Source organism: Argiope bruennichi, chromosome 4 (genome assembly GCF_947563725.1).
Source record: "Argiope bruennichi chromosome 4, qqArgBrue1.1, whole genome shotgun sequence".
NCBI lineage: Eukaryota > Metazoa > Arthropoda > Arachnida > Araneae > Araneidae > Argiope > Argiope bruennichi.
In genome coordinates this window covers 112,186,437-112,212,182 of record NC_079154.1, presented here as the reverse complement: position 1 = coordinate 112,212,182, position 25,746 = coordinate 112,186,437, and the positions used below count along the sequence as shown (strand labels likewise).

The following is a 25,746-nucleotide window of genomic DNA, read 5'->3' as shown; positions in this document are numbered from 1 at the left end:
TTTCAAGGAATTATTGATTTCATCTGATCATTATTTGTTACAAGGTTATTAAAAAATAAAAATAACTGAAATTGAGTGTTTTTCTCTGTTTTGAAAAGTTCTCTTCCTTTCTTTTTTTTTTTTTTCACTCAGTGGAGAACACATCTAGCATTGTGTGAGTAAAATAATTGCAATGAAACCCTTATCTATATCTCTCAGATAATGAATTGTTTGGTATATTATATCATACACTGATAGCTGAGATGGTGGTTAAGTGCTGATTGAGGCTGTCTGACCCCAGTTGTTGACCCTTGTTTACTTTTATAGCCATTTTTAATCTAGCAAATAATCTTAATTCGATGTTCTATTGATAGTTATTTTCGGTAAAGCTCCAGTTGAAGGGCTTACAAAAAAACACTAGCCATCATCATTTACTTAGTTCCTCCTGTGTATCAGTCTCTATTTTTTTAGTGTTTCGTTTGCTAAATTTAATTCATTGATTTGCATTTACGGCTTTTTTTTTACCTTATTTCTTATAAGATGAAAAAATTGCTTAATTATGCAATTTAAATTAACAAGAGAAATTGTGTCTGAATAAATTTTAAATCCTACTTTTATTTTTTATGAATTTACAGGTATCATTGATATAAATAATTTGTTAAAAAGTTGCCATTATTAATTTCCTTTTCAAAAGATTTAGTAATTCTGAAATTACTAACATAAGAAATGCGCCTCACACATTAAAAAATATAAATATTGGATAAATCTTGTTTCTTTAGCTTTATTGGCCCTTCATTATTTTAAATTTAAAAACACATCAGTAATCTTGAAAAATAATAATAATAAGAGACAATTATATTCCGAAATTCACGTTCTTTTTAAAAGTATATGTTTTTGTTCTAAGATTCAAAATTTGGAAACTGACTGCTGATTGGCATTTCTTCTTTGAGACGGACCAATAGAGTTGTCTAAAATCGCACTTTTTTAGAAGATAGAAGTATTCAAATGTTTATGACTCACTCAGTTTTAATTGAATAGATAGATTGAAAATAATCGTTTTATTTAAAATGTTAGTTTTCTCAAGAATATTTTACTAAATGTAACTTATAGAACCAAGAATCAGTATTAAAAAATATAACATTCGTTATTCATCAGGACATTTACTGATAAATTACATAAAATAGTATTTTTTTTTTTTTTAAATTTCGTTTAGATAATTTTTATACCATACCTAATACTAACTGTTTATAAATTAGGTGGGAGCCGATTAGAATAGACCTTTTGTATATATATATATATATATATATATATATATATATACACATACACACACACGCTGTTCACAGAGATTGTTTTCTTCCGTTTATCTTTCTAAAAACCGTCACATTTCAAATTTATTGCATTTCATATAGACACTTTTCTATATTTACTTTGCTATAAGAATTAACTGAATCTTTTAATTTAAGCTTTTCACAACGTGATGGCAATGCGTTGTGCTTTCTTTCTCATACATGCGTAATATGGTTGTGCATTTAAATTTTTATTTTTATTTTGGACGAAATAAATCATTGGGAAATGTGGTTCTAATATTTTTCTAAAAATTCAGAAATAATAGAAACTTAATTTTTAGGTTAAAACATTAGTATTAGAAAGAAAATTTTTGGAACATTAAGATATAAAAATAATTTTTGTGAATTAATATTTTTCAAAAGTTAACCAAAGTTAAAAGCACCAAAATTTCGCTTAATTTTTAATTAATCGGATTCTAATTAAAATTTAAAAAAAACTGCTTCGAGTTGTCCATTCTATTCATATTCTAAAGTATGTACTTGTATATGCCAAGTTTGGTAACTGTAAATCAAACTGTGGCACACATACATGTTCGCATGCTCCTTATTATAAGTCAAGATTAATAAGTAGAATAAGATATAAACTTATTATTAACTTATCTCTCTAACGTTTTTGTTAATTTTTTTATTTATTTAAGCGAAAAATTATAAATATATCTTTTCGTTTCGTATTGTAAGATTTGTTTTATTTAAGAGAAACATATTGTCCACTAATAACTTCTTCTATTCAAAATAGGTGATTTCGTTTGTAACGTGGAAAAGGGTCTGCAGAAAAATAATAAAATGCCTGTTGTTCCCTTTTTTTTTAAAAAAAGAAAAGAAATTTTTTTTAGTTTTTAGAATTACTTTAGATTTATAAATTCAATTTAAATCTTAATTTAATGGCAGAATCTATTTCTTTAAATTGTTTCACCCATTTTAATATGGTATTTCTGCATGGGGCTTCTTAGTTTTTAAATCTGCTTTAGAATGCACTAGTAATTTTTAATTCAGTCAGCTGATGAGGGCGATTAATTTTCTTTCTACGAAAATTTCTAATCCTTTTATAGATTTTTTTTTTTCATTTGCATATATTTGGTAAGTTGCATTTATTTTAATTTGTAACCTAAAACTTTGTTAAAATTCTGTATATCGTACAGCTGGTAAATGATATTCACATGCTGCTCTCTAATGATATTTGTACATAATATAGCAATTAAGATTGCATTTTGCTTTGCTTCATCATCGTTTTTTTTAATTACTGTCTATTTAGCTGTACAAAGGCTGTTTTAAAATGAATAGATAACGAGGACTCTTGTACTGGCACTCAGTCTAGCCTATTTCTATGATGATAAGAAGTAATCTGAAAGTTAAAAAAATGTAAGTTTAGCATATTTGTTAATCAAAAGCTATATCAATTACTAGTTTTCATCAGTGGTGGGGAATTTTTCGTGTTAGTAGTGGGCCATTCTTGTTCAAGAGTTCCTACTATCCGCAACTAGTGTTGTTCTGAAATAAGGTAAGCATTTGAATGAATGACATTCTACGGTTGCGTGGTGAAATCGAAATCAAACCATGTTGTGATACTTTCATGACTGGACAGTTTAATTTTGGACTTCATTAAGCTTACTATTGAAGGAAAATAGACGTGGCGCAAAGTAACTTATTGTATGCACAGTTGCATTTTTTATGTAACTAGTAGGTTGCATTAAGCGATTCTGTATTTACATTTTCTGATTAATGACCTATGAAGTAATGCATTCATTGCCATATCTTTCTTATTTAGAAAACGCACTCTTTTATTTTTCTAAAAATATTCTTTTCCGTTATTTGAACCAGCTCTTATCTGTGTAGAGATGAAAAAAAATGTTTTTATTATTATCAACATTGTTATTAAAAATTATTAATTATTTCTATATTTATTTCATTTCAATGTAACATGTAAATTGAAATTTTGGTTCGCCTTTGTTTTTATTTTATAAAAACAGCTTAACCGATCAATGCGCGTATCGTTCTTTCTAATGCTTGTATCACATGTAGTTTACAAACTTAGCTCGACTTGATAGTGTAAAGTAAATATGTAGATACATAACGATTTTAATATTTTTTTTTAGAAAACTCTTTAAGAAAAGAATAGGAAAACATTTAGTCTGACGATGTGATTCCATTTGATGAATTCAATTCCGATTGTGTAATTACCAGTTTACAATTCTTGTGGTCATTTAAATGAGTGAAAAATCAAGTTGTCTAACAACATCGCTTGTCATATTACTGACTAGATATAATCCGAGACCTTTTCTTGTAAGGGTAAATTGGGCATTATGACGTACGTACATTGTCCCAAAATATCTCTTTCATAATGCAGTTGGCCGTTCGATCTTTGTTTCGTGGAAGTTAATACGTCGTTTACTTTTATGTTATACATTGTCTTCTGTTTTTTCGCTTCTCTTTTCCCTTCTGTTTTATAGCGTCAAGATTACGGTGTAGGCACATAAAAACATGTTGGTGTTTCGTGTCTCCATTATGTATAAAGAAAATTAAGTCATTGTGTATATTCTGAGACTTATATACATCGTCTTTTGTGCTGCATCTGCCTTTTTTTTCATTATTATAAGGAAGGCAGAAAGTGGATTTGTGACACAGTTTCAGATCTTTTACACTGCTGACTTTAGAGGTAAAGTACTGCTGGTTATTTTTTAATTAATTCATCTTATTATTATTCACTTTGTAAAACTTAAATCTACTATCTGATATAATTCTACTATATATAAGATCCTATAATGTTTGTAATTTAAAATTTATCAAGTATAATTTTAAAAACATTTTAATTTTATAAATTTTATAAAATTTAACAAATAATAATAAAATAGGATATACATATTTATATATTGTTTCGCTTTTATACTTTTCAAGGGACCAGAGGAATAATGTGGTTGGGAGGATAACTGAAGGTAAAATTGCTCAGAAAAAGAGAAATGTAAATGCTTCACTAATGCATATTGTAAAAATTCTGTTTTCTCTCTCTCTTTCTTTTCCCTTTTTTTTCTTTTGAAAAATCGAGATAGGTTGTGGTGTTTATTAATCAGTCATCCTCTATTTGTTTTTCAAGTTCGTTAAAGTTTCCGAAATTGTTTTCTTCTCTCCCTAACATGATTCTCTTAAACTGTTTCTGATTGGTTGTGATGTTAATTTTTTTTTCCGGTTTTTTTTTTTTTTTTTTTTTTTTTTCGCGTTCGAATCCCTCAGCATAATGTAAAATGCGGGGAGCTTAAAATTTCATAAACGTGATTTTAAGAATTTTAATACACTGTGATTGTAAGAAATCGAAGAGATCTAACAAAAAGTTTTGTAAATGAAAGGGAAAACGGTGACATAAAAGTGGTGTAATACTGCAAAATGAATAATATATAGTAATATTTAATATACATGAAACTTTGATTTGAATGGTTTTCTAGTTAAAGATTATATCTATTATTTTGCTGTATTTCGGAAAGTGGAAAATCTTAGCGTCTTCGGCGATAGATAAGATAGAAAAAAGGTTAAATTTTGAAAAGGAGACAAAGCTCTCAATTCACCCGGTTAGCCTGAGATAAATATATTTAATGATATTCTCAAGCGCCGTCTGTTGCTAAAGCACGTAAAGATCATCTCATGTGTAATTGTTTTCTAGAAACAGATTAGTTATTTGACTCATCCTAGAGTATTCCGGGTGAGCAATTGGTGAGTACGATGACGTCGTTCGTATTTGCATCCCTTTGTTATGTTGCGTCATTAAAGCAGCTGAGCTGCGCGTTAAGCACCGGAAAGCCCTGAAGTTTAAATGGATTACGTAGCAGAGTTTGGCTAATATTTACTAAATTCATGCGTCTTTAACGAAACAGATTGATCTTTTAAATGTAAACTTCGCCAAGAAATTTTTATTGCGCAGTGTGGTCAGAATTGGCTCTTGCGCCATTAAAACCCACAAATCCAATTCAAGAAATTTTTACTGACGATATAAGATAAAAATTAAAATTGTTTATTTAATTTTTCAATAAAATCTCTTGATGAAATCATGTATACCGAATTAAAACTTTGAATATGAAAAATATCAATCCCTCTTTTTTACTTTGCAAATATAAGAGAAAATTGTTTTAATAATTAAACAAATGTGATGTGATTAATCGAAATTGTTATTTATTTTAAAAAGTAAGCAAGTATAATGTTTTAAAAAAGATATAAAATATTTAATACCAAAAAATCATGCAGATTGTAATCAAACTTTTTAAAATTTAGAATCTAAATCTTTTTTTAAACGTTTTAAAAATAAATATTTTCTTGTTTGAATAGAATATTTCAATGATTAATTTCGGATTTTTGTTTCACTCGGAATGTATTTTTCTCTTGCCTTGAGGTAAATATCCATTTAAAGTAATATTATCTTCACAGCTTTCTTTTATTCAAATTGGACTATTAAAATATATTTTCTGTAACGACTCCATGGTGATACACAATGATTTCTTTGTATATGTGTTTATACTGGTTTTCGACTTAGAGAAAAAATTGTAGCTACAGTTTTTCAATGGAAAATAATTTTATGAATATTTTTACATTTCCGGTACTGATTATTATTGTAATAAATACTTTTTGTTATACTTTATATAAATACTTTTTGTCGAATAATATTTGCTGCACCTTCAAAATTTCTTCAACTGGTTAACTTCATTTGACAATTATCGTTAGCTGCAGAATGCCTTTTTTTTCCTGCCGTATTTTCAGTTTCGCAAACGACTTCACATTTGTTTTATCTTACTTTTCCATATGCTCTGTTTAATCCTAAATGTCAAAACTTTCTGCCAAATGACAGATTCAACGTATTTCGTCTGTAAAAACATGTTGATCGAGACATGTAACTGATCGGAAATCAATCGTCCTTCTTCAAATCTGATAGATGGAAACCTTGTTTTTGTTTTCGCTGATTTCCTTATCTTTGGAAAGGGGTCTGATTTTCTGAGTAGCAACGTTCTGCAATAACATGGCACTGTGTCTTACATGAGGCATGGTGCGATGTTTTCTGTGACAGGAAACAGAGACTCGAACAACCAGGAACAAATCACAGGATGGGCGTCTGCTGTTCCCGCCTAAGGTCGCCAGCTGAAGGAAAAAATAGATTATTATTTCCCATCATTTATAATAATTATTTGTTTGTTTGGACTTTACCAGCAATCTTCATTGAACAAAAATTATTGGTATTACAGTGTCGGTATTTTGAGGAACTGAAGATTTTTGTTTTTAATTCACAAAAAGCTGTTGCTATTCCTGTGTTCTGTTAAACAGGGAAGGAATTCTGATTTCTTTTAAGTTGGGTTTTGTAGGAAACAAAAATGTAGATGGTACTTGAAGGAGACATGAGTTATTAATAAAAATATGCGTGCACATTATATTTGATATTACTATACAGCCTGCATTAGATGATTGTATTTAGAAAAGAAATCCCGTCTTAAAAAATTATTAGAGTGGGCTTGCTTTTTTATTACAAGATCTAATTTTCATGGTTGAATTTTACGTTCAATCTTATTTCACTTCATTTTTATATTTTCCATTAATTTAAATTTTCCGTAGAATTTATGTATTTAGTAGGGCCATTTGATTCAAGCAATAATAGATACTCAAGATTTTATTCGTGAAATTTTTTTTTACATATATTTTTTCTATTAGTAATCGACTTTAATACATGCTTCTGAAATTAAACGAATCCACTATTTGATCTAACAAGCAGCTGATATTAGTTCCTTTATAGTGCAATCATAGGATTGCAATACCATTTTATATTTATTGTCTTACCAGATATTTCTTTGAGATATAAAATTATTATCTCTGTATTTAAACAATACAGAAAGGTCGTATTTTTAGACGTTTGCTGTCTCTTCTTGTTTATATGTTCCTGTCTGTAACAAATCTGAAAGAGTCGAATGATATTAAATTGCCTTTAGAACAGATGACTTTAAAAATCATGCAGAGTATATGAAATACTTTACTGTGAATTTTCATTGATAGTTTAAGAATGTGTGATAAAAAGGTCTCTAAAAACAAAATGTACATTTTTACTTTACAAAAGGAATTGAATATGGATATTTGTCGTCTGGGATTCGATTTTGAACTTTTTTTGAGTTTATAAAATCCTATACAATTAAAAAAATAACTGCGTTTTTAAATAAGTAAAGAAAGTGTAAGATTTTTCTTCTTATACAATACATCGTTAACTGTACTCCGTCTGCTGATTCTCTTTCAAATTACATCATGTTATCTCTTTATACCGCTATGAGTCATACAACCAAATCATGAATTCAATAATCTGAACACTATTGTACGAACCTTTCCTGTCTTTCAATCGATTGCAACAGAAATCTCCAAAACATCTTATCTGAAGATAAGTTTGATTTGTTTCTGAGAAGAAGGGTTAACAGTTTTGACATATTTAAGAAACGATCTATTTTTGAACTGATTTTGAAAATTTTCTTTCTTTAGCTGTTTCTGGACTGGACTATTTATTTAAACTAACTTAGCTTTGATAAATTAAATTTTGCCTAATAAGGAAATAAAAATGGTAATTCATTTTGTTGACTTATATGTCGTTTTCCCCGTCGTTTTTTAATTTTAGAACTATTTTATTTTGCACATTTTTTCCCCCATTTGTTGACGCTTTTGTGTCGTGATCTGGTATCAATAGAATTTGCTTAAGGAGCATTTCTTTTACTTAAGTACAAGTCCAATTGGATTTGTAATTTTTTTTTTTTTTTTGCTAATTGAAGTATGTGAAGGAAACTATTCTAATCACCAAAAACATTCGTCATTGAGAGTTAAATGAGTATATATCCAGGAAGAAAAGAAGGTCGGGATAGCCTGGTTGGTAGAGCGTTGGATTCGCATCCCTTGAGTTGTGAGTTCGAACCCTGCCGGCGGAAGACTCTCCGTGTGTGTGTGGTGGCTGGCGCGCGTATAAATCTGTCGTGGTCACAAAGTTCTCCATGTCGAGAGTAATGCCACTGGGAGTACTGGTTCTGAAATGATCGTTCTATGTTTCATATTTGAACTACGACTTGTGGATGAGTGAATGATATAAATGAATGAAGTCCGCCTCGTAAAAAGGTTTGTGACGCGTGAGTAGCTAAGATGTACTCTTGGCCTTAGATGGCGCTACTGAAAACAAGAGACGCTCTTTCGGCTTAAAATCGCTCAATTCGTCAGCAGGCTTATCTATGACAAGTGCCATTAGAAACAACAGGAAGAAAAGCATATTTTAGTTATTTCTGTATGTATATGAAAAATAAGTTAATGATTTATTGACCCATTAATAAAATTTATTATGCGATTCTGATATCAAAATTTTAAATTTTTAGTAAATATTGTTTAACAATCGCAAGACTATTTATTTGTCTGACTTTGTGCCTGTGTATACGCTTTTACAAATACGCAACGAACTGGAGTAATGAAATTTGACATGTGAAGGCATCAAAACTGTAGATCTATATCAAATGTTCGACCATATCAGCCTACAGAAAGAGGTTCTTTTCCAATATGCTTACTCTATTCATTCCACCGTATAATGAAATTAAAACCAAAAGATTCCATAATGTGTAAGTATCTGGAAAAATCTCTCTTCCTTGTTGTTATTTTTAAGGTATGAATTCATGAAAAGTGATTATGGATTTTAATCTGAACTTTACTGAAATTTCTAAATTTATCCATTTAGAGTAGATAATTTTTTTTGTGAAGTTATATTCATTTTGCTTAATTTTTTTTAAAAAAAATATATATTTGTAATTTGTGGTTTTAAAGGTTCTATTTTGTCATCTTTATTTTGTATGCATTACTGGTATATTCTTATGTTGTATTCATAAAACGCCGCATTCGAAACTAGTGTTTTGCTGTTCGGACAGATTTATCGCATTGAAATAATTGCTTCTGTGTATCGTGTCTCTGCTCATTTCTCGCGGGAGTATTGATTTTGTCAATGCCTAGGGAATTGAGCCAAAATCTCAGCTCGACCACACGGCACGAATGCTTGGAAAAGGTAATTTCGAATTCTTTTCGCTTACTGCTGAAAAATTTTAAAGCTTTTTTGAAATTATTTCTTTTAATTTTTTTTGGATCTCCTATCTAAACATTTTCTGAATCATAATTCTCTATAATATGAGCAGTTCTAATTCATTTATAGCGAGGCTATATTAATGTTAATAGCCAGATACATAAGTTGCTTATCTAGAAATATGTTGCCATTTTTAAGGGCTAATGTGGTCTCTATATTGCCAGAATTTCGAATTTTTCATTTTCTAAAATCTAGAATTTCCATTTTGCGAAACATAAGCTTCGAACTTTTCTCAAACTTTTTTTAATATAAAAGCATACCAATCCATTTATAGTTTTAAGACTTTATAAACTGTAAGACCAAACTTATTTTTATTGTATTCTCTATAATATGTAATTTATTTTTATCCAAAATAAACACAAGCAAATTTTTTGCGTTATTAAATCTTTTTTTAAAAAAAATAGAAATTTAATGATAATTCGATGAATAAAAATGATTTCGGGGATAATTTTTTGAATAGTTAGGGATTATTATATATTAGTGAGAATATTATTATATTTTCAATAATGTATAATTTGTCTTCATTGGACATAAAAATAAAAGAATTTTATGTTATTTAACGTTTTAAATAAAAAAAAAATGAGATGATTTTTTGGGGATAATTTATTGAATATTTACTAAAATATTTTCTTTCAAAGTTTCTCGTCTTCAGTGCCTGTTAAATAAGAGAAAAGCCGATTAACGTGTATTTTACTTCAAAATATTGTGCTAATCATGTTCTAATTTCAGTTGCGTAAATGCAGCACATCTTAACAATACTTACCCGCTAAAATCGGAAGCTAAATTTTGTAATTAATTTTTTTTTAATTTTGGAAAAATAAAGAGACTAAGATTTTTGCGAAAGTACGTAAAAAATGATAAAATTAGTTTATAAGAGTTTAAAAGATTATATTTTAGTACTAAAATTTTTAAAATTTCCATGGGTATATATGTAGGTTGGTGTGCCAGTTTAATATTCCGAATTATTTGAAATTATAACAATTTTTTTTCCATAGTGTTATTCCAAATTTTTGTAATGGAGTCACAATTGCATCTGTTATTTGATGAATTTTCTTAGATATTGAGAAATACTGAAAGTCCAATCATTTGGATTTTCTTGATCTCGTAAAGGATTTTCCTTACCAGTTTTCCATGGTTAAACATTCCGATTCATTTGAAGTGTATTTGCAACCCTATTGGAACAAGTTTGCTCACAAATGGAGTTATGTTGATTCGCATTCTTCAGTTAAAGTATTGCTGCTATTATTTATTTAATGTTTTACAAACATTTATAATTTTTTTTATGTTTCATTTTTATTCTTTCAGGATTGCTTATTGGAGGATAGAGCTGTTTTATTTAAAAACCTAAATGAAGTCTTTTTATTACTTGTTATATATGTATATAAATACTATCTGGATAATATTCTCTGAGCCAATCTCATATTAATGTGGTTTTGTGTCATAATAGTGTTGTAATTGTCTATAATAATGTTGTTAAAATCCTATTTACATGTATCGATATTTTTGTTATTTTTTAAAGAAAGTTATTAAAAGTTAAAATGAAAGAAAACTTTTATTCCTAAACTTTCTGTCTTATTTCACTAAATTAAAAAAAATTAAGTAACGTATGCTTTTTCTTAAATTATTCCTACAATATTGAATTGAGAGCAAAAGAAATTAAAATGATTCAATTTGCATAGGAATATTGGAATCAATCCTATTATTTACAAAATATTTCAGGAATTTTTTTGACTGAATCTTGTTCAATATTGTTCTGTTTCATATATCTTTATTTAACATACCCAAGAATTTTCATTGTTTCATAGCATGAAAGGTCTATTAATACGAGTAGAATCGTAATTGGTAATTCTGAATCTCAGTTCATTTTGCATTTAACTTAGTCATGTTTTGAATAGTTGCCAATAGCTGAATTCTTCTAACATCGCGTGTGCTGGCAGCTTTTGTATTCTTTTCTTCTAGATTGATGTGTGTTTTTTTATTTGTGTGTTGTGAGAGACAGAGAGGGAAAAATTATCTTTGTTGTCGTTACTTTGTTATTTTTCGGTGTTACGCTGTATATCTTCAGGATTACGATAAACTATAAACCACTGAATGTTCAATAATATTTCATACATGAAGCTTCGTTGATTTCATAATTATTATTAAGTCAATGCAGATTGTAATAGAATCCATACTTCTCATATCTGTTCAAAATCTTTAATCATTTGAGAAAACAAGAAAATATAATTAACTATAACTATATAAATATATTTTTGTCATCATGGTTTGACAAGTTTTTTTATTTGCACTGTAGTTTCTGTAGAATAGGATGTTTCATAATTTAACCCTAATTTTGATACAGCTCTATTATTTAATAAACATGTTTCATATACTTTAATCTACATTAATTTATTTACATTAATCTTGTATGTGATCTTGTGTCATATATTTCAAATTCATCTTGTTCTAATTTTTTCTCAAACTAAAAGTAATTTACTTCAATATGTACAACCGAGCCTTACGGTTTCTCATACCTCTTTATGCATTGAAGTTGATGCATTTAAATTGAAAAAGATAAATTTATAAAATTAATACAGATATTTTTTTCTCACAGAGTGCTTGTACGCTTGCAAAAATAATTTTACATCTAAAGAACCTGTAGGCAGTATGTTAGATTTGACGTGATGATAAATATTTCTATGTGTCACATGACTTAGCTATACAAAGAGATAGATTTTAAGGGAACACATTTTCATTATCCATTGAGAGTTATTGTTATTGTGAATCGGAAACCTATTATAATATAAGGGTATTTAAAAGACAGATAATTCTTTAATTACATTTCAGAATTGCAAAAATTATAAATATTATTTATATGCATCTTTAATTATAAAATACGATTTTATTCTTAAGGAAAAGAATGCAATCAAAGTTTACCATTTATTCTTTTAAAGAAAGTTGTATGCCGTTTTTCCTATTTAATCTTTCGTAAACTATTAGAGTTTTTTCTGTTATTGTGTTGAATAATTATAATGATAATTTTCCGTCTTTTCTTTCCATGACTTCCATTGCTAGATAAATTTCATTTAATTACATTGCATTGCATTCTATGCATAGAATTACATTAAACGAAAAAATTCGTGAAATCTATTCGGAATGATTCTCGGTGCAATACTATTTAAAAGGATTGAAAAACAAAGATTTATGTTTTCAGACACAATTTCTTAATCTACTTAAAATTTAGGGAGTAATTATTATTTCCGAATGCTATTAATTATTTGAGGCCATTACATTTTTTTATTACAAAAATGACATTTCTTATCCATAGCAATTGCTAAATGAGATACTAGTATTGTTTTGTAATTTTATTAAACTGGTATTATTCCTCTCACCGTTTCCTAATCCAGTGCTTTACGAAAACCTTGCTTTTGGTTTTATCCCATTTTTAATTCAATTAATTCTTTGTGTATTTATTATAAAAATAATATTTGTTGAGTTTAATTTATCATTTGCTAATGCTGATACCACACCATAATGCTGATTTATTTTACCATAGCTGCTTACTAATTAATCTTATGCAAAAGAGATGAAACGAAAGAAAACCTGAATGTTTAGAAATGAAAAATCTTGTTCATTAGCTGCAGATGCATTCAATTTTTAATTAGTAACGAATTTTCTCGGATATTTCTTAGTTAATGAAGCATTTGGAATCCGACTACGTAAGAATACAGTTATGCGAAAAATAATGTGTGTTTTTTTCTGTGTGTGCAACGAATTATTTTTGACTGTCTCAGGAAAAGTTAATAGTAAATACGATACTAAACAGCTTTTGCATCCTGCATTTTTTATCCTTTTTTAAAGAAAAGCGAATATAAGTTTATGTAAAATTGGAAAATATTCCACTTTCCAGTTTATAACTGAATTAAAAGCCGGATTTTATATCTGCATTGCACCACTACATGATGCCAACTGCATTCAGCACCCCTAAGGAGAATTCACATGTGATGTTAATAACTTTTGCAAGCAACATCTGTCTGATGTATAATAACTCTCGATGGAACTCGTGACACTTTTCGGATTGATTTGTTGCTATCTCGATAAATTCGTTCTATGTTAGATAGACAAGTTTCAAGCTGTCAGTTAAAACTGCAGTTGAGAAATGAATGCAATTAGTCCTTACAACGTCAGATATTGCAGGCCATAAAAATGTGATATTATTATATTGCATTGCTTTGTATCTTTCACATTTGATATCCAGACTTCTGAGAGGCGAGCCAAACTTTGTATTCCAAGGATTTATCAGCAAATCCCAATTTTGTATATTGTTTTAAAATTTTACATAAATTATTTTTAATTATTTATAATAGCGATAATTATTTTTATAACGTTGTTTGATTTCTAAAAAATGAACGCTTTCCAACTTTTATTTCAAGGATATAAGTACTAATTTGAACTAACGAATCACGCGAAACATTATGTACGTCATTTTTTTCCATGATTTTCTAAGCCTTAATGATATAATTCTCGCGGTTTGAAAACAACTAAAACTTCCGCATTGGAAACTACAAAATGCTGCTAACCAAACTGTTTTTCCTGGGATTTTCTTGTTTCGAAAGCATAGAAGCTGTGATCTCTTATACAGTTTTCAATTTCTGCTTTGTACACTCCTCCCCGATTCGCGTCGCTTTCTGCGATATATTTTAAGAATTGCTATGATTTAAATTTATCTGGAATATCTTTTGAAGCTTTTTAAAATATTCTTTTATTGATATTGAAAATAACTAAAAATAAGAGATTATTGAATTTAAACGAGTGGAAAATTCTTTAAAAGATCTCTACACTTCCAATAAACTCGTGTATTATATAAATACAGGATTGATTAATTAGCTATGAACCCAAATCCGAATATTTTAAAATATTAATTTTTTTTAATGAAATATGGATGTGTAATGTTGCACCAGGAACTCAAATTGTTTTATTAACTTTTTCTTTTTAAATATTCCATATTCCGAATTAATCTAGCAGATTTTGAAACAAGTTGATTAAAAAATTCTTAAAACAGTGTTGGCAAATACTTAAAACGGTATGTTTATAATAAACTGAAACAAAATTGCTATTTAATTTTTTTGAAAGTTTTATATTGTGACGCGTAGTTATATTATTTCATTATCTAGTTCTCATAGCAAAGTCCTGCCTTTCAGCATAATTTAATCCTCTCTCCAAATGAACAGTTTATGCATTCTTTTTATGTTATCGTTTACAATAATTTATTTTTAATAATTTACATTTTTAATTTTAGGAATATTTATTTTTTAGGTTTAGATTTGGCTTATTAGAACAACTTAAATCATTCAGTTTTTTAGACAGCAGTTTTTATATTGAAAATGCTTTATTTTTATCATGTGATCATAGTATTCAGAGTTTTCAAACTTTTAGCATGAAAATTTTTATTGTCTGGATACTATCTGCAGAATATGTCGAATTTGATGCAATGCAAAGCCTAATGAGAGACATGTGATGATGTCTAAAGAGCATCATATCATTGGTCCTAGAATTACTACTCGGCTAGGGTAGAAAAGGGTTTGCAAATTTTTAAATAGATTTTTAACTAAAGATTGATCGGAATGTAAATGCTTATTCTATTCATTTCTTTGCACAATATGGATTTTTACATAATTTAAAGTGTAAAAAATGTTTTTTAGTTTAACAAATTTTATTTCCAATCACTTTTTTAATTATTATAAATTTTTAGTGATTTATTGAAAATATATTTTGTATTAATAATCCACATTATTTTTGATACTAATTCTTTTTTTGTGCCCGTTCTCGTATCAATATATAAGAATAAATTAAAATATATATATTATGGAGACAGACGAATCACTCTTAAAACATTATCTATTCTAAAGAAATAAATATGAGATGTTTGGGAATTTCTTAATCGCCCTTTCTTTCTCCTCGCTAATTTCTACTCACTGATTAATGACACATGCTGTTGCGTATGTGTAAAAAATTGAATTCATTTAACAAGCGCTTAGAAAAGAAATTGCTTTTTGGACATGCTATAAGATGAGTTGCCTAATGAGAACCGTATTGATTAGATCACGTCTCATTCAGCAGAATTTATCTATACCGTGACGAAATAAATTCACCATTTCAGTGTTACCCTCCTACGAAGGATGCAAAAGTAAAACTTTTGTCCAAAGGATAGAAATGAGTGATATTTAAAATATATTATTCAATTATTGTAAAGCTAAGGAGTGGTTTTAAATGTCTGTTCGAAATGAATAAATAAATTGTATTGTAATTTTTTAATCTCTAAGAATGATAATCAGTTTCAAACTTTATTTGTACCAATTATTTAAAATTTGAAGCTGTGTATAAATTGCTTAATCATGTTTCAGATTTTACATAATTTTCGTATTTGTTATGTTATTTCTCTTTAATGTATTATTTAACGCAGAATTTACAATTCATTTATCCTCCGATTATGTATTTTATTAAATGATCTTTTCTTCAATGAACAAAATAAAAAAAAATCTGGTAAAGAAAAAGTTGTACAAATGTATACTTTTTCTGGGAATTTTTATTTGACACAAAACAGTTTGTGCTAATTTAAATAAATTTGCTTTAAAACTTAGTAGAAAAATATGAATTTTCAGTTTTATTTATATTTATTAAATTACTTCCTTGATTTATTTTAAATTTATTATTAATATCTATATCATATGTCTACTTTTTCTTTATTTTATGACGTAGAAAGATTGAGGGGAAAATCCATAAAAATATTCCATTATATTGTTATGCTGAGAGTTCTCTGAAAAAGATTGGAATCATTAAAGAATATTTTATTGTTGTAAATTTTCCACCCTTTTGTAAATTACTGGTTAATGTCCTGTTATATAATCTCTGATGACTACGCAAATTTCATTACATGATGCCATCTTAAATTTTAAGACATTCCCCTTAAAGAGAAGACTCTCTATTGGACGTTCTTTGAATGAAAATTTCTTTCGTTTTTTCCCCTCCTCTCACGCGAAGAAGTTGACAAGTAAGGTAAGACTGCGCACGCGCCGTCCGTGAGCAAACCGATTTATGCACTGTATCTTGGCGGGTTTCAAAAAAAAAAATTGAAGAGCGCTTGGAATGGATAAAAATCATTTGTAGCCATCTCACACAGCGTGCTAGGAATCGAGTCGAGAAGAAAACGTTTGGAGACAGCTCTCCCTGAATATCTGCTTTCGCTCGTGAGCCTTGGCTGTGGCGATATTTCTTTGTGGATGTTTATTCTAATGAATGATTTGACGTAAGGAACATTGAGTCGCCGAGTTCCGTATTTTTACTGAACGTGACAACAGATTGTTTCTTCAGGTGGGTGATTTGTGTGAATATTAATGTTGTTGTGGTTTATTTTTTTAGCACGATGTGTTTTATTTATTTCGTTTAGTTTATCTAGTGTTAAGGGATAAAATAACTAAAAATAACTGCATTGAAAAACATGCTTAATGTGTGAGTGTTAAAACGTCATATTTTGAATATGTAACACTAGGAAATAAATTAACAGGCAAATAATGTTGCTGAAAATATATATTTTAAAATAATCAAGACTTTATGTATGTTACCAGATGATGCGATAATGTTAGAACAGATTTTTAATCCCTAGAAATAGATTAATATGAATCAGGCTTATCATTTTGGAATATCAATGTTTAATCTAGAACTATTTTTTTCAGATAGTATGATGTAGTTATAGCATAATTTGCTTGAAATTATTATTTTTTTTTAAATTAGAAATAGTTTTCTTATTAATTTTCGCATGGGAATAATTATTAGATCGTATTTTCTTCATTTTTTATTGATAAGTTCTCAATTTTATTTAGAACTAATTGAATTAACTTCAATATCTGCTGTATTTAAGTGTTTTTTTTTCTGGACTGAAAACACTTTCAGGTATCATATAAGGCTCTTTTGATTAAGATAGTTTATTTTTATAATAAAAGACCAATAAAAAATAATTTTATATTAATTAGTATCGATAAACGGAGGAAAATCGCGAGGCATCAACAATATGCTTTTGGAATAAAATATTAGTTTCGACTTATAGAATTTATTTTATCATTTTTTCCCCCATTTATCTATACGTTTTACCAAAATATCTGACAAACATATTATAAGTGGGTTAAAATAAATTCGAATGCTTTCGAATCAATTAGTGCTATTTAGCATTTTTTTTTCAATTTGAATAAATAGAAATTGGCATTTGCTTCATCTGACCGGCATGAGTCTTGTCTGTCATTCGTGTTAGACCTCAGTTCCATTTTTTTTTTTTTTCAAATTTTGGTAAAAATAAAAGATCTATGAGAAAATACCTTTTATTTTAGAATGAAGACGTTTGCTGATCATATAATTTACTAAAGTTGCATTAATTAGTTTTAGTTCTAAGTTTTTACATAAAAACAAAGTTCGGAAAAAAAAAGGGAACATTTGGATCAACGTTATCGAGAGACAGACTTTACGTGAAATGCTATTTTTGAAATGCTTTACGTGAAGTGCTATTTCTGAAATGCTTCGAGTGGAAATGCTTTTTATTTTTATTTTTTTGCCTGTATAAGAAAATCAGTATATTTAAGAAAATTTGTATACCTTGGAAAATTTTATAACTCAGTTGTTTTTTCCTTTTCAGAGACTTAAAGTAGGTTCTAGGAAACATTAAAAAGTAATAATAAGGCTTGGAAATTTATTTAACAAACACACAGACAGCCTTTGAGGATTTCAGATCAAATGTGGGCAAATTTTGAATAGATTCGATTTATTTAACATTTTTGATAAATAATCGGGTCACTAAGGGTAATTAGGAATAAAGAGTATGGAGAAAGTTGTTTATAGTAAGTACGAGTGAAATCTTAGCGTCGCGTGAATTAAGTATTTTCTTTAAGACACTCCAAATGAAGACAAAAAAAAAAAAAAAACTTTCTCAAATTTTTCATTGTTATTTTCAAATATTTTATTACAGTAATGATTAGTTGCAAGCGTATTCAATAAAATTGAAACCAAAACTTTCTTAATGTATCACTATTTATTTCCTACATCGGTTATTGGAAAAGTAAATTACTATTTCTTGGATCTAAGGGATGTAATGGTTACGAATAAGATTCAGTTTTCATTTTTGACTTCCGTCTGTAAAACAAGATAATGTTCTAAGTTACCCTGACAATTTTCATCGCGAGCTAGTTGAGAAAAAGCTTTTATTAATTTACAACTTTATTAATTTAACAGTTATGGATTAATAATATTTGATTACATCAAATCAATTGTGTTAACATTAATTTAATATCTTTTTCATACTAAGTTTAGTGCAGAATCATTATATAAATAGCAATAATTTTCTGCCGTACGCGTTTTACTGTATTGAAAAAAGGAATGATGTTATTTCTCCTAATCGCTTTCTTCAACCTTGGTAGCAATTAGAGATATTTATTCAGTCAGAATTCAGGAATTTCTGTAATTTAAAAACAATTGCATCCCCAATCATAAATCTATTCATGTCAGACATTCTTTTTTTCCCAGATATAAAAACTATGTAATAAAGAGAAAACATGAAATTAATAATTACGAGCTGAGCACTATTTTCAAATGCTCGGAAGTCCTTAAATATGACGTAATCCAGCTAAAAAAGAATTCTTACACGATTAGCTTCTATCTAATCGACCAAATAAAACTTAGAAGTGCTCTGGATAGATATTTTATCTAAGCTAGATAAATTTTGTAAAGAATGAAAGAAAATTCTTTGGATTGTATAATTATTTCATGTCAATGTATTTCATGAAAACGTATCTCTGTTTACTTCCAACTGTTTTTTCCCAGATATTGAAATCCAAAGGCATTATCAAATTAAACGAAACCGCTTAAGCAATTGAATAAAATCATAATTTTCAATTGCTTATTAGGTTTCGTTTCTAAAATCATAATTTGAACATAGAATATTTATTTATAAGACGAATGCTGCCATTTATATATATATATATATATATATTCATTTTCTTGTTTACAAAGTACATAAAGAGAAAATACTGTAATCATCGAAAAAATTCGAGAGTTTTGCGAATTTACATGTTTTAAATATTAATAAATATTTTTAGTCCAAAAAACACATTTTTGGAATTATGTCTTCTTGATTATGTACACGATAACTCAAAAACGCTCTGAGATAGATGGCTGAAATTTGGTTTATAGGCTTTATATCACATTTATAGGATTTTCTGCAAATTTTGAACGAAATCCATTCAGACGAAGTCTGTCTGCATGGCTGTCCTTGAGCAAGTGACAATGATAACTACAAAGCATAAAGAACTAAGTAAAGAAAATGTGGCACCCAAGTTTAGCATCTGAAATGTAGATTCTTATCATATTTTGAACTAAACCTCTCAAAAGCTTGACCGTCTATTGGTTAGTTCAGTTTCTCAAGTATGAAGTACTTCAAGGAAAAAAACACTTTTTATAATAAACTTATAGATGCAAATAGTGGCTTAGTAAAATTAAGTGATATCCGAAGCATACTAAGATAATTTCTTCCACAATCATTATCAGCGAATCAACAAGGATAAGTTGATTTCTGGGCATACTATAATTTTTTTTCACTCTTTCATATTTAACCAATGGCATAAATGTGCACCCTTTAAGACTGGCATCAAGAGGCTCTCCTATCTGCCCTCGCTTGTTGCAGCACTGGAAGAAGGAAAACTGAAACAAATATTGCCCCGAGGTGGATTAAAATGTACTTTTTTTTTTAATGTTACTCAGTTGACTGTTATGAATGTGTGTAATTATTCCTTCGATCTAAGTTAATATTTGTTCTCTGTTGTATAATTAATAGCACCCTTTTGATTTTTATAAGAAATTAATGATTTTTTATATAATTGTTTTTTTAAATATGTATTATAATAAAAGTTAATTTACAAAACGAATTATATTTAAAAAATTTGCTTATGTCTTGTTTAGGATTCATATTAGTATATTTGTTGAATTTCGTCCTGGTAAAACATCTGACCAGGCATCTTGGCAATGTCGATACTTCGCATCTTGTTGGTTATACCAATCAATGAATAAACACGATTTCTATACATCTTTTTCAATTTATATTTATTCGATTAGAATAATATATGATATGCACTTTTTAGTCATATGCTACAAAAATATTTTAAAAGTATCATTTTCCCGTTTATTTGGCCATCCAGTGATCTTTCACTTCTCCTTTGGCATCAACTCATTCTACTACTCCCCCATTTTCCTTCACCAAAAATCTTACACTGGGGATGAGAAAGTTCGTTTATTTGGCCTACTTGTCTGAAGGCATCGCGTCGTATGTCACTAAACAGATAGGAAACGAAAATATCCAGACCTCTCTACAGAATAAGATCACTCCTTTATGTAGGGTTGCCAATTGAATGTCGATGATATTGCTTTTCTCTCTTTTTACTTTTATGACTGCTAGCCAATATACAATAACTGTTTAAAACAATGTCTGTAACCGAATTTTAAGATTTGAAAAACATTCTAGGAATAATATTCTGAAATTAAAAAGCTATTCAGTTTTAATTTGTATAAATAGAAGTGAATTCTTTGTTGCACTCTGGGCCTTATTGGGAGCAATTTATCTTATCGCTTAACAACGGTCCTAACAAGACTGTAACATTTGTATGTGCAGTTAAAGACTATCTTATGTCCTTTACCTTTTAATGTCTGCCTCATGATTGACACTGCTTCTTATTCGTAATTGACCTGTAGACGAATTGGTGGGACGTAGCATCTACTTTTTAACCTTGAAAGGTCGATGCCGGAATTATTCGCGCGTTACATCGCTTCTTTGTTCTCAGTGCGGCTGTTTTGAATAGCCTTGGTATGGACCACCACAAAGAAAGGAAAACGACCGCGCGAATGCAACTGGTCGGTGTTGAGATGAACAAAGAAAGTCGTCCTGCCGTCTGGGTTGCCTTTCTGGCCGGTTTTGTTTTTTTAAATGTTTATTGCATTATATAATACAACTTCGCATTCCTTTTACTTTGAGAAATAAAAGCATGTTATCTCATTTTCATGCTAGGTTAATTTAAATTTAACCGTGCATTTTTTAAAATTCAATTCATGTGTAAACTGGATTGTTTTTAAAAACGTAGTAAGTTGTTCGGAGTCAAACTAAAAGTATACTTTTATCTAACATTTCTTCTACTTTGCTTAGGTTGAATAAATTATTTAAAATGTTGCCAAATTGTTGATTTTATTGATAAGAATTCTAGCTGCAGTATGAGTATTTCTTTAATCAAAAAGCTGCGAGATCATTTGATAAGATTTGAAGTTAGTTTGGCCAAAACCAGTTCTGATCATGTTACTTTTCTTGAAAAGATAAAGACCTTAAAAAGGGGTTCTCTCTTTATCTATACATTTGTGATTTATTGCATGCAGAATTTGAAACAATTTGACTGATCAGTTTGAGGGATCAGTTGGTTGGATCAGTTAGAAATGCAATTTTCAGATGAACTTTCTAGTTATTTTTTGACGACTAGAAAGTTCATCTGAAAATTGCATTTACCTATGATTATGTTTTTCGTATTCCCTTGAAAAATTCCGAACTTTTAACCTTCCTAGCAAATTCTTACCTCTGATTAACAAGAAAAAGTATTTATTAAACCATTACATGTAAGGAAAAGAATTTTATAATAAAGCATGAAATATTATGTTAATTTCTCATAATTTGTTTGCTTTGCAGTATTACGCTATGTCTGCTGAATGATGTGAATAGCTGTTTCTTTTTCTCTCCTCACTTGAATAATCAAAAAAAAAAAAACTAAGAGCTGTTTAGTTTGCGAACACAGTAATTTTTTACTATGATGGCAACGCAAAATCGAGCGATATAAGTTGAGAACAAGGAGAGCTTTCCGATAGATATTGGCCTGTGGATTTTTTTAATGAATTATTTATTGTTTATAAGTCCACCAGAAAGCGCAGAAAAGTTCGTGTTCGATGTATTATCCAATTAAAGTTACCGTATTGCCGAAAACAGTATTTCAGTATTACTACACATCGGTGAATTTAATATCTGAGAAATTGCTTCATAATATATGAAAATTCGATTTTTAAAAATCATTTTCTTACGTTACAAGGAAGTGAAACTATTTCAAATTTGGTGTCTTAATGGATAATGAATGTGTATGATGAAATCTTAATATCCTCGTTCATCGTTGTTTCGACAGCATTTTCATTGTCACGTCTGTACCCATAAGCATTTTTTTTTTTTAATTTCCTTCTTCTTTTTTCAAAAAAATATTTCTTTCAAATGAATTCTAAGAAAATTTCCAACCGCAGAGCTCCCCCTCCCCGAAACCGTAAGTGAACGTGAGTTCTTCAGCGTAGGTAGAAAAATCGTACCGAAAAGTTGTCTGTTTCATATCCCGCCTCCCAGGATGTTATTAAACCACAACTCAAATAAACAAAAAACCAATTGTTTATATCTGTATAGTTAGCGGGAGATAACGGGTTTCTTTATCTATCCAAACGCACCTCTTAAAATAAACGAACGTGCAGTGGCGTCACTTAGTGTTCTGTGACGGCCGACCCTGCACGTACTGCCAGGTGTCCTTGAAAGTAGTAAACACACCACGGGTAGAATGGCTCGCGGAGAAACCAGGTTATACGCAGTGATTTAGCTCTCGCGATTCAGCTGCTACCGAGGAAATTGTTTTTCCCAGGTTAGTTGCACTCTTCTTGGCATTCGTAGCTCATTTTCTTTTATAGATTGTCACGGAAGAGTTTACTTGCACTCAGACTTCGTGACTCGAAGTTTCTCGCTCGCCAGATAATCGATTTCAGGCAGAAAATATATTCGTGAAATAATTGTGTTTGTATATTCCAGTTGGAGATATCGTTATGTTAAAACTTCTCTAGATTTAGGCTAACATACTAAAATGCGTTTCTATATATCGAATGCTCATATTTGTATGTTTAAATTTTTTCAGACGTCCATTTGCAGGTATGTGTTAGTAGATATGCCTTAAATGCTTTTTTAATTGGATTATTAGTAATTATTGATGCTTTTCTATCTATTTGCTATTTAATCGATTCTGCACTATTATCTGATTTTTTCCTTTCTGTTAAAACTATTGTTTCATATTAAAAAGTAATTTGTGTCATTCATAATATTTTACTGCTGAATGTCTTCTTTGACAAATTTTGTCAAAAATACAGATAATTTATGATAAAAATGCAATTTATCTAATTTACTAAATTACTTTATATTATAAAGAATTTGGCTTCTGAAGTAATTAAAAATATTTTGTATATAAATGCATATCAGATGTTTTCATTAGTTTTTAAAAAAATCTAGTCAAAACCACCAATTGTTATACGGAAGAACAAGAACACACAATGTTCTTTTTATATGGATTGTTTCATTTTCCTTATTTAGACTATGGGTAAGGATAGAATATGTATATGTTCTATGCAATTGCATCCTTTTTTAGAACACAAGGCTTTTTTAAGGTAATAATATTTTAATTTTTCTCATATTATTTAAATTTATCATTTAAAGTCTTAGGGTTTCTTTTTATTTGGGACAAAAAATATTGTAAAATTTCTTATTGAAAGTCTTCAATGAGCTAAAATCTATAGGCACTATGCCTTATACAGTAACATTTATTCAATCATTCGCTAACAGTGTTCAGGCAGATTGCGAAGTGCGGTTCTACTGGACAAGCAACTCTACAGATGTTATCATTTTTGTGTTCATACGTTATTTTATCCTGTAACCTGTAGCTTTTGAATTTTTCTTAAGTCTATGCTGTTATATTTCAAATAATTAATCTGTTAAAATCCTCAAAAGGAAATAGTTTAAACAGTGTTCTTAAGAAAATTATTCTCTTCATAAATCATTTGATTACATCAGCAGTTTGAAAAGCTGATTGAAAGCTGTTTTAGAGCATAAAAAAAGAATGAAACAAATCTTTTTTCGGAGAAACACTATGAATTTAGGAATGATTAAAAGAATAATAATGATTTCAATAGAATAAAACTTATTAGTATTTCACTTATATCATAAAGAAAAACGAATTATTGATTTTTTTTTTTACTCAAAACAATTAGGATGGACCTTATTTACAAGGGAATTTAAATAATTTTCTGTTTTTAAAATTTTTTAACCGTGCTATAATTTTTTTTTAAATAAGCTGAAAAAAATATTTCTGTATAGGTATATTTGAAAATTAATAACACCATCTGTTGCTACAGAGAATGGGCCACTATTTTTTAAAAATAAGATTTCTAACCTAGGATAGGGCTGTTGATTGTTCTTGCATTACTATACTTACTTTTTATCATAATGGAAGGAAAGGAAAGCATGTTGCATTTTTATCACCTTTCAAGGCTTTATCTTGTAAATCAAACTTTTATGTAAAATGACAAGCAGTGGAAGATTAAAGGAAGTGTTTATTTGTTGTTTGATCTTCATAGTTTTGAATGTTTAGCAATTTTGTATAAATTTGCGCTTTGGAAAGAAGTTCTAAAATCAATTCAAATATACTTTAAATATATATATATATATATAATAGAAGTTCACAGGCTGTTATTAGCAATCTTTGAAACTGATTTTCAGGATCAGAAAATCATTGCTGGAAATTTTGCACTAAATTGTTTGAAAAGCCTTATATAAATTGTTTAAAAAGCCAAAATATTTATCAGTTTTAATTTTAAATATATTTAAAAATAATTTTTATTTAGATAGCTATAAAATAAAATTCCATTTTTATTAGTAAATGAATTTTTGCTTTAAATTTGCGATTTTTTTCAAAAGCTTTGTTCCAGTTTGGAAGTTTATTTAAAATTTGAAATTAAAGAATTTCCGCAGATGTGTGTAAAAATCGTATAAGTAACTTTAAAAGCAGGTCATTCATTTATTTGAAGTAAATCCTTATCACAATTTCTGAATTAATTTGTTTCCATTTTTAATTGATAAAACGGTAAATATGAACCACTGGGGAAAATTAAATTCTACTTTGCTTCTTAAAATAGCATTCATCAGTTTCGACTCATTTTTAAAAAAATGATATTCATTATTTTAACGTCATATTATTAACAATTTAAATCTAATCTGTGCAGCTGCTTTCTGTGCCTATTAGTATATTGATATCTATTCATCCTTGACGGTTGGTGATGAAATCTTAGGCAGACTGCATCCTACGGGTCTCCATAGTGTGCCTGAACTAACATTGCCTGCGACTTCTGCATAATTCACTTGAAGGTATGTCACCATGTATCGTGATTTAATATGTGCATACTAATTCCCAAGGT

The 25,746-nt window shown here is 28.7% G+C and overlaps 1 protein-coding gene across 8 annotated transcripts in view; it reads left to right on the top strand.

Moving 5' to 3' along the window:
- Nucleotides 1–25,746, top strand: part of LOC129965660 (rho-related BTB domain-containing protein 1-like) — a 97,367-nt gene that overhangs the window by 31,323 nt on the left and 40,298 nt on the right. Inside the window, exon 1 of one of the 8 annotated variants that reach the window (XM_056079753.1) lies at nt 3,849–3,981. The exons of 4 other annotated variants lie outside the window; for them this stretch is intronic. The gene's annotated coding sequence lies outside the window, so the exon portion shown is untranslated. Of the gene's footprint in view, nt 1–3,848; nt 3,982–16,605; nt 16,786–23,032; nt 23,154–23,219; nt 23,435–25,746 lie in introns of those variants that run through there. 3 more of the 8 variants (XM_056079751.1, XM_056079754.1, XM_056079752.1) reach the window with 3 other exon arrangements.